The 12,703-nt window shown below is 32.0% G+C and overlaps 1 long non-coding RNA gene across 1 annotated transcript; it reads left to right on the top strand.

Moving 5' to 3' along the window:
* The first annotated feature begins 919 nt into the window (after nucleotides 1-919).
* LOC120129735 lies at nucleotides 920-2,139 on the top strand. The gene is made up of 3 exons (XR_005516779.1): nucleotides 920-1,045; nucleotides 1,140-1,230; nucleotides 1,777-2,139. It is a non-coding gene; the product is annotated as an uncharacterized LOC120129735 (long non-coding RNA).
* The last annotated feature ends 10,564 nt before the right edge of the window (nucleotides 2,140-12,703 follow it).

Raw genomic sequence — 12,703 nt, 5'->3', positions numbered from 1 at the left:
TAGCAATAAAACATAACGAAATTTCAAAATATTATGATTTTTTAAAATAAATAAATATTTCTCTCACGGCGAAAAAGAATCAGAACAAAAAATAGTAGAACTATACGAAAAAAGAAGTTCTTTTATATAAAAAAAACCTAAAAGATTCGAACCAAAAGAAAAGAAAGAAAAAAAATCAGACTATAAAAAATATGAAAAATATGAGATTCAAAAGAGATTTAACTAACGGATCTTGAACAGATGCGCGAGGGTTGAAGAGATCCACAAATAGTGCACGCGGTATGGTGAGGGGTTGGCTTCTGAACTTGAGAAAATTTTGACGCCGAGTTCAAAACCTGTCGGGGACCAACACTCTTCACATGGAAAACTTCTGCACAAGAAAATGGAATTAGAAATGCTAATCAAAGATTTAGAGAAACAAAGAAGTTAGATTTGGGCAGAAAGCTGTTGAAAGGCCTGGATCTGGAGCTGGTAACACCTCAAATTATAAAATTAGCTATACATATTAAACTAATAACTAAGTTATATTAAATAGAATTTTACTATCTAAGATACAAACTGAAATGAACATATGAATAGTACACATAATAAACCATGAAACCAAAATGAAACAAAACACCATCATGAAGGACTAGTATTTTAAAAAAACCCTAAACATACAATGGACCAAAAAGAAACATGCAAAAATGTAGAATCCTAATGTCAAACAACAAAAATGAAAGAAATTAACACTAGGACCAAAATTAAATGCATTAAATAGACATAATTATAAACATGCAAACTTCGACCTAGGGACTAAAACGAAACATGAAAAAAATTTAAAGTGAAAATGTCTAAACAATCAAATAAATGGGAACCTCGACTTATACATATATATTATTTACGGATAAAAGCTGAACCCTAATCCCATTTCTGCTAAACTCTCTTCTCCCTCACCAAGGCACCATTTCTCTCATCCCCTATCTCCTCTCTTCTCCACTCACGGGCGAGACCCTCACCGCACCCTGATGATCGCTCCTGCTCCGACGGCCACAAGACTCGACTGGTAAGCCTCTAATCCTAATCAAAACTCCATCACACTCGGTTCTATTCTAACCCTTTCCTTTTTTATTTTACCTCAATCTAAAACTATGGAACAGACTCTGCCGACCTAATGCTCCTAAGGTCCAGACGATGCTAACCCCCACTCTCGGCTCCCTTACACTCGGCGAAGACCCGAAGCAGAACTAGGTAAAGCAAAACTAAACCTCTCCTATCTCGCTTCAAATAACAACCATACACTCACACAAAACTCTGCTGGAAAGTAAACAAAATGAGAAGTACCTCTTAAATGTATTCTTTTTTCGTTCTTGGTCTTTCAAAAAAATAGTTTTGGTTGATTGAAATTTCGGCTTTGGTTTTCCTTTGGTTGGTTATGGATTTGAATTGTTGTTTTTGCTGGAAAATGGATATCAGGTGAAAAGAAAACGTTGATTTCTTATTTCTTTTTGAATTCTCTGCTTACAAGAATAAAAGGGAAACCCTCTGTTACATGCCTTCTAAAATCCCCCTTTTGTTACACTGTTTTCCCAAGATAAAGAATCGAAACCCCCTCACAAATTGTTTTTTTTCTGTAAATTGCTGATCCTATTTTTTAGTTGAAAAACCGAGTCCTCTCTCTGTTGGTTGATTTCTCTCCGCCCTCTCCTGTTCGTGAACCTCCCTTTGTCTTCCCCCTCCTGCTGTTTTTAATTGTCTTCCTCTTGTCGCTTTGGATTGTGTGGTTGCCGCGTATAGGTGTTGGCATGGGTGCTCGTGGGTGGCCGGCAGGTAGTGGAGCAGGGCGTGCACGAGCTGCTGCTCGTGGATGGCCGATAGGCGTGGGATGCTGCTGGGTTGGGAATGGTGAAGGCATGGGTTGCTGCTCGGTTCTAGTGTTTCACGTGGGAGGCAGTTGTTGTGGCTTCATGCGGGAGCTTGAAATGGCATGGGTGACAACCCCAAGGGGCTTCACGTGGAAGCACTCGGTTGGTGTGCTTCAAAACGGGTCTTGTAACCGGGTCACTTGTAATGGGTCTAGTTTGGGCTTGTAAGATGTAAATGGACTTTAGACACTTAATTTAGATTTTGGATCGAATTTGGGCTTCAATTTATATATTGAATTCCAAAATGAAATAAATATGATTTCAATAAATATGGTTTCAATCCAATTAAGCACCTAAAGCTTCCAAATGCACGCTTCCTTGTTTCATCATTTGAATTAATTTCTCATCGAGCACAAATATCTTCAAATTAATTCCCGATCATCTTTAAATGAATTTAAATGGTACGGACAAAATTAGGGTATTACAATAATTATTTAACAAATGCATGTACATATCATGTAATATAAGGCTTATATATACACATAGATCGTCATTAGCATGCTTATCATTATATTCCACATATATGTTCCAAAGGATTATATATATATATGTCTCGAAGGACCATATAGAACCCTCGACTCTTGGCATGCCAACTATACCCCTAGCTCTCAATTCTTATCATTATGTTTGTCACATTTACACATTCATATCACATAGTCATATAAGCTCATAGCTTCATATCACATATATGTCATGTCACATTTTCTTGTATTCATATAGACATATAATCACATATACACTTTCACATATCTTTTGTCATATATCTTATCTCTTATGATCACATAACTTATTATCTAGACATATTAATTAGGGATGTGATTAATAAATAAATATAGTTTGAGATGAAATTCAAATGTTCAAAAGTTTTAGGACTAATTTAAAATGAAGGTTATAGTTTAGGGAAGAAATTTGAGCATTTAAAAGTGTAGAGGCCAATTTAAAATAAGAGTCATACTTTTAGGACATATGATGCAATTAAATCTAATTTTAAATTATGATTGATTTACTAAATAACGCTACAATATAAAAATATGAATAAATATATATGCATGTCTTATATGGTTAAAGAAAGATGATAAATAAAAATCAACCTGTATCATAATATTATAAACAATTATATTTGTATAGAAACTCGAACAATTTCAATTCGATTTGAATTTCATGTTAACTTCAAAATAAGAATGATAGAGTTGTAGACACCCATTTTTTTCCGGGTTTTAATTGTTTATTATTAATATTATTATTATAAAATTTTATTTACATTTTTGCAGGCTAAGATATAAGCCCAATGCAATAGGCCCAAATAGCAAACTCTATCCCATAAACAACCTAACCTAACCCTAAACCCTAACCCGAGGGAGTCTATTATTGTCACATTTGTCACTTGCTTTTGGCACTCGTTGACGCCATCGTTTCAGCTATCTCAGTGTCATCATCGACAAGCAATAAAAAGCAAAAATATCCATCAATCAAACCATCATCAAATAGCCATATAAACATGCAAGAGGAACTAAAAACAAGGAACCCATATTTGGAATAAAGAGAGGAAAAGTGCTAATAATAAAAAAAACTGAGAGAGAGACTAAAAAGAGAGATTTCAAAACCAAGGAAAAAGGGAATCCTAACGAAAAAAGAACAAAAACCGAGATAAAAAGGGCTTACCTTTCACCGTTGTGGTCTCGTCCGAATTGATGCTCCGATTGTCGGTTTGTGAATTTGAACGGTCAACTGAGGGAGAAGACTGAGGAGAGTAATTATCTCAAAACCAAGTTGATCCAACAGTCCGATATCACAAATCGGATAGGCAAAGAGCCTAAAAGACTTATTTTTTTCATGGGGTTAGGGGTCTCATCTCGCAGAACTGATGCCATATTTGTGATCTAGGAGTCTAAATGAGTTTGTAGGTGTAATATGGGGTCCAACGACCATCAGAGACGATGATCGACGGTGGCAGTCACAGTGGCCGACGATGAGAACCCTCGTCAATTTCCTGGAAAAGAAAAAAAGAGAATAGTGAATAAGAGAGGAGAGATGCGGATGAGGGAAGAAATGAAGCCAAGTTTATAGAAAAAAATTAAAAGGAGTATATATAGGGATTCCAAAACTATGTCATTTTGGGGTATGAATGTCAAAACTCTTGCGCATGGGATAAACCCTTTGGTGGCCATTTGAGTTTTATAAGTTTCCATTTCGGTCCTTAAATGAAACATGTGTTATTCCTAATTTTGAACCTTAAATTTCATCACTCTTATATTTTAGTCATTATTTACACTATTAATCTCTTGGTTAAATGCTTGATTTCGCTTATTAATTTGTGATGTGTTTATTTTAGTCCTTATTTTAGTTTAATGGATATTCAACGGATTGTTTTTATGTTGAACCTCTGTGTTTTAGTTTCTTTTTATTTAATCCTTAATTAAATTATTGTTTCATATGTCTAGTAATTATATTTAGTATTCATTTAATTTTAGTCCTTATATTTACTAATTACATGAATATGTAATACTTTTTTTTATATATAGGTGTATTGTTTTTACGTAAATTGTGGTGTTAAACATGGCATGTTATTGTATGTATTTTTGGTATTTTGCATTAAATATTTATTTGTATTGTTCATGTGGTTGTTAATACTATTTTTTTAATCTCCTTTATCATGTATCTGTTATACATGATATTTCTTATATTTATTTGAATCCTCATATTATATTATATTTGTTTTGTGTACTAGTTATTATTTCATACATTCTTAAAGGTATATGTATATATTTATTTAATATATTTGACCCTTATGTATGTGTGTGTATATATTCATTTCTTTTTTTAAATACTTATATTTTTATAGTATAACTATTTAAATAAAAAACTAAAATATAGTCTATTTTAGGGGAAAAATCTCGAGCGAAGAGTGGTCAATGTGAAACTCTCCAATACCTGGAGTGAGATTTTTTTTTAAAACGCACGAGTAAAAGAATGCCCCCATCAATTTCAATTTAATTAATATAAATATATTGTATGTTAATTTATTTGTTTAAATTTGTACATTTTTGACCTTTTTATTCATCCTGTACATATCATTCATTATTGTTGCATTCATAAATCATTCATTTTTTTCTCGTTTTATAAATTAATCAAAGGCAATGATGTCTTGCGTCGTGAATTGATGAAATTACATTCAAAATGATTGAATTCCAATTTCTGTTAATTTACGTAGTAAGGAGATATCATTCTTAAATAAAATCGAATGAATTAAATCATGTTCATTGAGTCAAATGCTTTAAAATAGATTCACTCATTCTTCAAAATTCATTAAAATAAAAGGATCTTAATTTAAATTTTGAATTTGAATATATAAAATTACACTACTTAGACAACATATAATCGAGAGGTGCCAATTTAGGGCGTTGTGGGGTGCTAATCCTTCCCCACACGTAATTGACTCCCGAACCCTTTAAAATGAATATTTGGTAAACACAAACCAATTTTTGTCTTAAAAAACTATTTTTCTTAAAATTATTTTAAAAGACGTTTTTAGGTATTCGACCTACCTAATCCAAAGGTCGATGGCGACTCCAAATCTCAAATTAAATAAAAACCCAAAAAATTCAAAATAAAGTCATAATTATTTTTTAAATTATTTTAAATTAAATAATAAAAAATGGTTTTGACATCTTGGTGACTCCACTTAGGATGGTTAGAGAGCTAGGCCTTATTCGATTATACGTTGTCTGAGTGGATGGAATTTTATAAATTTGAACATTTACTTGAATTACGATCCTTTTAATTTCAATTTTCATAATCATGCATCATTTTTATTCTTGTAAATAGTTGTACTGATGTTTGATTTCATTGATTTCAGACTTGTTAAGGTTTTCAAAATTGAGTTTGTCAAAAGTTTGTGAGTTCCTCCTCACACACGTTACATGCATTTGGCTTTCATAAGCTTTATACACGAGGTTTATCATGCTAAGTGGGAGTGGGTTGCTAGTGCCTTCGCGAGTAGCCCTCCGCATATGCTAGTGAATCACTCCCGGAGTACATGCCCTTATGATCTTCATGAGCAACCCTTCATATAGACGTAAAGAATGTTCTTCCTCGAATTAAACTTGATCCACTTAAGTCTATAATGGATGAGGATTGAGGGTTTGGCAGCCCAAGGGGGCACCGACATCAAGGATAATTCGAGTACCTCTATTACTTTAGAGTCGAAATGATGCATATAGTGAACCATAGATTTGTCACCCTAGGTAGAGTCATACCAACCATCTATCCATCAGTAGGTACTAAAATAGGTGTGCACAATAGAGGAACGAATCTGCACTTTTACTCTTTAAAATTCATAGAATAAATTTCTTTCCGAACAAAAGCATGAAAAGTATATACCATACGATTATGACTTATTTCTTGAAATAAATCATGTTGGGTAGAAAGCATGTCCGGGTAGGACTACTATTTTAATTAAATCATATTTGGGTAGATATCATGATGGGGTAGGTGTTATATTCATCTTTGAAAAACACCTTTTTCTTTATCAATTATTTTACCTATACTAATTCAATTTTCTCATTTTTTTGTAATTTTTACCTTTTTGCATTGCATCATCATCATAGCATAACATGAAGGCGTTAATCTAAAAATGACTCTCTAATTGGAAAAGTTTCATAAATAGAGGAAAACATTGATCAATCAAGTAGTCGCATACACAGACATGCATTGTTGGCTAATTAAAGCTTAGAAGAAACAAAGAGGAAGTTTGTTTGAAGTTCAGACATCAAAGTTGATCGATAGAACAACATCCAAGATTTGAGAGGAGATCACTTGACCCGAACAACGATGCAACTACTAATATTGCCTACACTTGTTACACATAAAATTATCAAAACTTGATGCACAACTCCAACACCATAGAGACATAATCTGAGATGTGCAGTATTCTAAATAAAACTTCTATACAAGTCTAGGAGGACATAAAACACTTGAGGGGTACGATTTTCGGGGACGAAGCTTTGAGAAAAAAGCATCGACCTACTTTAGACCAAACATACAAGTAAAAATATGTCTGTGAAAATGGATTATCTTGAATAATGAAGACTTTAATGAAACTTGTTCTAGGATATTCATCTTTGGGATCTATACCTTTTTTTGCATTACATTTACATTTTAATCTCTGCATTTTGCATCTACATTACATTTATTTAAGCATTTTTGCATGTACCATTCAATAAAGCATGGGTTTAATTTATAGAGGATGTAACACCCCCAACCCGTACCCGACCCGGATACGAGTCTGAGATGTCACAATGACTTTTTGAAATAATATTCTTACAAAATAACAACATTTGAACTCATATTAACAAAATAAAATAATATACCATTAAATTATGCTTTATTATAAAAAATTTGAAAAAAACATATTTATGAACAATACTATACGGTATGAACAATACCGTAAAAGCGTATCGAATTCAAATATTTATTACATGCCAACCACTATCATTATTACAAAATACATACTATTTAATTCTTTTCTGATTTGATCTTTGGAAAGGAGGAATTGACTTGTCTTGCATAACTTTGATCAATCTTCCTCTTCTCGGAACCTACGTGTGAAACAATCACACGCTAAGTCATAGACTTAGTGAGGCATATAAAACATAATTATATGCTAACTGTAACTTCTACAATGCATGAACATTTGATATTACCTGATCATACCAAAGCATATATTCTTCTCTGTAACATATACATACATGCACATATCATGTAACATAACATCATTAACATGCTTATCATTTCTCATTTTATCGTCATTAATTTCTTTTATACCATATCAACATATAATGTAAACTCTAAATCATACCAATGCATAAACAATTACCAATCTCATATAACAAATACATTTCACTTAGAAATACACACAATATCACATATAAATCTTGTAAGTACTTTTGATATCTTTTATAGGCCCATGTACGCTACTGAGAACTTAAGGTATTCGAGTACATTGAGGTTGTGCACTATTGCTTTCACCACAACTCGTATAAATTTGCACCGAAGTGCCACATAGAATTTGTCCCGAAGGACCGCGTACAAATGCACCGAAGTGCCACGTAGAATTGCAACGTAGTGCCATATATAATATGTCCCTAAGGACCATATAGAAATTCCTTAAGAATCATATAGATATACCAATGATCAAGTAGGTGTCTCAAAAGACCTCATACATGTTCCAAAGAATACATATATGTCCCGAATGACCACGTAGAATTGTCCCGAAGGACCACGTAGACCCTCTACTCTTGGCACGCCAACTATACCTCTAGATCTCATGACACATAACATGGGCATTATCTTTCATATTTATTACATATTCATATCGGCACATAGTTCACTTACGCGTAGAACATTTTCATATGATTCATATTCACATGTCACATAGCCTATACCTTGTTCTTATGCCTTCTCATAGACATATATTATTTCTCACGTAGTCACATAGATCCATATCATATAACATATAGCACATGTGCATGTAATCATATAAATCGTATCATATAACTTATATTATTTCTCATGTGTTCATGTAAACATGCATATCCTATTTTATTCACATATGTTCATATATACATCATATATCACATATTGCATATTCATGTAAGCATGTAGATCATGTAACATATAATAACACATACAACCATTTCCATATACTAATGTACACATAATAATCACATAACATTTTAAAAGTTACTTCTTACCATAGTAACTCTGTCACTAGCTCATCGCAAGCCAATGTTTATTAAATAACATAAGTACAATTTAAATTGCACTCACCTTAGCCTTTCTTTGATTCGATCCTAATTCTTTGATTGATCCGGAACTTGTTTAGGCTCAATATCTACATAAACATAATTTCTGAGACAATTATCAAAAGCCTAAACTTTATAACTTGGTATTAATAACTTAGGATAATTTAATGAACCGAAAATTCACTTTTCCTTTAAGAGTGTACCGATGCACTATGGGTGCATCGGTACCCAAAATAGCTTCAAAATTTCCATGCATCGATGCACCCCTTAATGCATCGATGCACCTTCAAATTTTATCTTAGTGCATCGATGCACCTGCCCAGAATAGGATATTTCATCCAAAAATCATCAACACTTCTCCCAAAGTTTCATGTATAAAATCCTTATCATGCTACTAAACTCATATAAAACAACTTTAACTAATTTCTATGTAACATCCTCAATACCGGGTTAGTGACTAAATTGTAAAATTTCAGAATTTGGGGATAAAAGTAGAAAAGTTGAATAGTTCAATGATTTATGTGGAGATATTTCCTGAAAGTTATTAGTAATTATTAAAGGAGATTAAGGGGAAAATGGTCTTTGTTATCTAAAGATAATTATCTTATCTCTTTATTAAGAGATAAGCTTGTGGGGAGAGTTATCTGGAAAACTCTTCTCCCTTCTTCTTCCTCCTCCACGTGAGAGCTCAAGCAAAGGTAAGATTTCTTGTTGTTGATTATTAGCTGAAATTTAAGGTTGAGTTTTGATTATTAGGTGATAATTAAGCTTAAGGAGAGCTTAAATTATCTTGAAACAATAAGATGAAGAGAATAGAGAGAATTAAAGAAAATAGAGGAATAAGTGAAATATTGAAAGAGGGTTCTTTAATGAGGTTTTAGAGTGAATTTGACTTGTCATCAATCTAATTAACATGTATGAAGTGTTAGAATTGGATTTGTAACATGTTAAAATTTGGGTATGATTCTTGAATTTCTTAAGGAGAATAGGATATGGAGGTTAAAGAAGTGATTATTGAGTAGAAATGAGTGCAAATATGTATATGTAAGTTAGGAATATGAAAGGGGATGAAATATGAAGCATTTGAGTTGAATTAAATATATTTTTGGGCTTAAAATGTAATTTCTGGGCAAGGTGTATCGATGCACATTCAAAGTGTATCGATGCACCCTTTAAAGAAGAAACATCGAATGCAATTAGTGCATCCATGCATAAGAAGTGCATCGATGCACCTCCTTAATAATAAAACATCGAATGTATATAGTGTACCGATGCATGGGTAGTGCATCGATGCACTTGTTAAGGGATGCATCAATGCACTGTAGTATGTACAGATACACTTCAATGGGAAATTGAATAGATCGTTATTCAGTTTATGAAATGATAGATTAAAGTATATCAATTGGATACTGATATGTATCAATGTATGATTATATAGATATCGAGCACGAACAAGTTCGGGTCGATTGTCAAGTTAAGATTCGATCGAAAGAGAGGAAAATCATAAAAGTGGATTGGAACGTAGTGAAGCCAAGGTGAGTGCACATTAGATAGTGTATTATGTTTAATGGAAATAAGACTTGTGACAAGTCTATTTCCTATAGTAGAATGCATGAATTCATTAATATGAGCCTATGCTTGATATGTTATCTGTGTGTTATTGATTGTTACATATGTTAATGATATGAGTGAATAAATGTTTATATGATACATGTTAAGTGTCCATGATATATGTACACATGATAATATGATATAAGTTAAATTATGTAATATGATACATAATTATGAGATAAGTGAAGAAATGTATATATGATAGAGATTATGTATGTGATGAATGAATGATATGAAAAGTGACATGAACTACGTGAAAAGAAGCTACCTGATTACAGGTACATGTGAAAGAAGTTATGAGTTTATATGAACATGTGATATGAATATGTATATATGATACTTGAAAGTGAATCATATTATTATATGAATATGAGAAATGATATGATAAAAGCTATGAGCATATGAGATATGACTATGTGAAACGATATAAAAGAGAATGCCCATGTAAGTGTTAGGAGAGCTAGAGGTATAGTTGGCATGCCAAGAGTCGAGGGTCTATGTGGTCCTTCGGGACATAGTGGTCCTTCGGGACATATGTGATATGTGGTCCTTCGGGACATAGTGGTCATTCGGGACATAGTGGTCCTATTTGACAAATTCTACGCGCCACTAGTAGGAATTATACGAGCTGTGGTGATAGCATAGTGCACAACCTCAATAGACTCACATATCTATAGTTCTCACATGTGTACATGGGCTAATAAAGAGATAATTGTGAAATCAATGTATGTGATACATGTATATGAATTGCATGATATGATGTATGTGTGATATGAGTTATTGTATCTGTTACATGAATATATGTTGATGTATATGTGAGTGAGTATAAATGACTTATATATGATGACATAAGAATTTGTTATAAGTTATAGAATATGAATGTAAGAGATCATATGAATAAGAAATAAGAGATATGAAGTATAATAGTATAGGAGCAGGATAAAAACATAAATGATGATATGTATGTAATTGTTATATGAAAAGCATATGAGTGAGATGATTTGATATGATGTGTATGATATGATAATAATAGTTGTGAAATCAATGCATGTGATACATATATATGAATTACATGATATGATATATGTGTGATATGGGTTATTGTATCTGTTACATGAATATATGTTGATGTATATGTGAGTGAGTATAAATGACTTATATATGATGATATAAGAATTTGTTATAAGTTATAGAATATGAATATAAGAGATCATATGAATAAGAAATAAGAGATATGAAGTATAATAGTATAGGAGCCATATAAAAACATAAATGATGATATGTATGTAATTGTTATATGAAAAGCATATGAGTGAGACGATTTGATATGATGTGTATGATATGATAATAATAGTTGTTCCTGCATGATTACAAGTTAGAGTTTACATTATATATTTATTCGCCTCACTAAGTCATAGACTTAGCGTGTGAGTGTTTCAAACGTAGGTTCTTACAAGCTTATGGATTGTTGAGGTGCAAGTCAGGTCAACATTTTTCCTTACCAAGTTTCAGATAAAAAAATAGATGATTTAAATGTATTTTATGCTATAAAAGTCTAGTTGGCATGTATTTAAAAGATTTGAATTGTATAAGCTCTGAATAGTTCTGTAAATGTTTTGAATAAGTTATATGTTATAAAAGTTTTAAATTACTCACTATTTTATACAAGTAAATGTTTTAAAAAGTCAATGTGACACCTCAGACTCGGATTCGGGTAGGATTCGGGTTGGGGGTGTTACATCATTCCAACACTTTATAATCTCCTATATTTCATCCAAATTCTTAAGGTTAAGAATCATACCAAATTTTCCATGTTATCCAAACTTAATTCTAACACTTCTAACTTCTTATTCTAATAGATGACAAGTCAAATTCATCCTCCAAATTCATTTAAACATTCTTATTCAAAATTTCACTTAAAAACTCATTTTCTTTAATATTTCATAACTTCTTTATCTTTTGATTTTAAGACAAATTAAGCTTTTCTTAAGCTTAATTATCATCTACGGATCAAAACTCAACTTAAATTTTAGCTAATAATCAACAAAAAAGAAATCTTACCTTTTTCTTGAGCTCTCACGTGGAGGAGGAAGAAGAAAGAAGATGAAGAAGAGAAGTGGAGAAAATATCTCCTTCATCTTATCCCCACCTACATATATATATATATATCGATTTTTTATAATTTCCAAGTCAAATGACCATTTTGCCTTTTCATTCTTTTAATAATTACTAAAAACTTTTAGGAAATATTTCCAATTAAATCATTGAACTATTCAAATATTCTACTTTAATCACCAAATTCTAAAATTTTATAATTTGGTCACTAACCCAGTATTGAGGATGTTACAAATCTCCCCTCATTTTAAGAAAATTCGTCCTCGAATT

The sequence above is a fragment of the Hibiscus syriacus genome, unplaced genomic scaffold, assembly GCF_006381635.1.
Source record: "Hibiscus syriacus cultivar Baekdansim isolate YM2019G1 unplaced genomic scaffold, ASM638163v2 tig00110503_pilon, whole genome shotgun sequence".
Lineage (NCBI taxonomy): Eukaryota > Viridiplantae > Streptophyta > Magnoliopsida > Malvales > Malvaceae > Hibiscus > Hibiscus syriacus.
The sequence above is the reverse complement of the archived record's forward strand: the minus strand, read 5'-3'. Positions and strand labels throughout refer to the sequence as shown.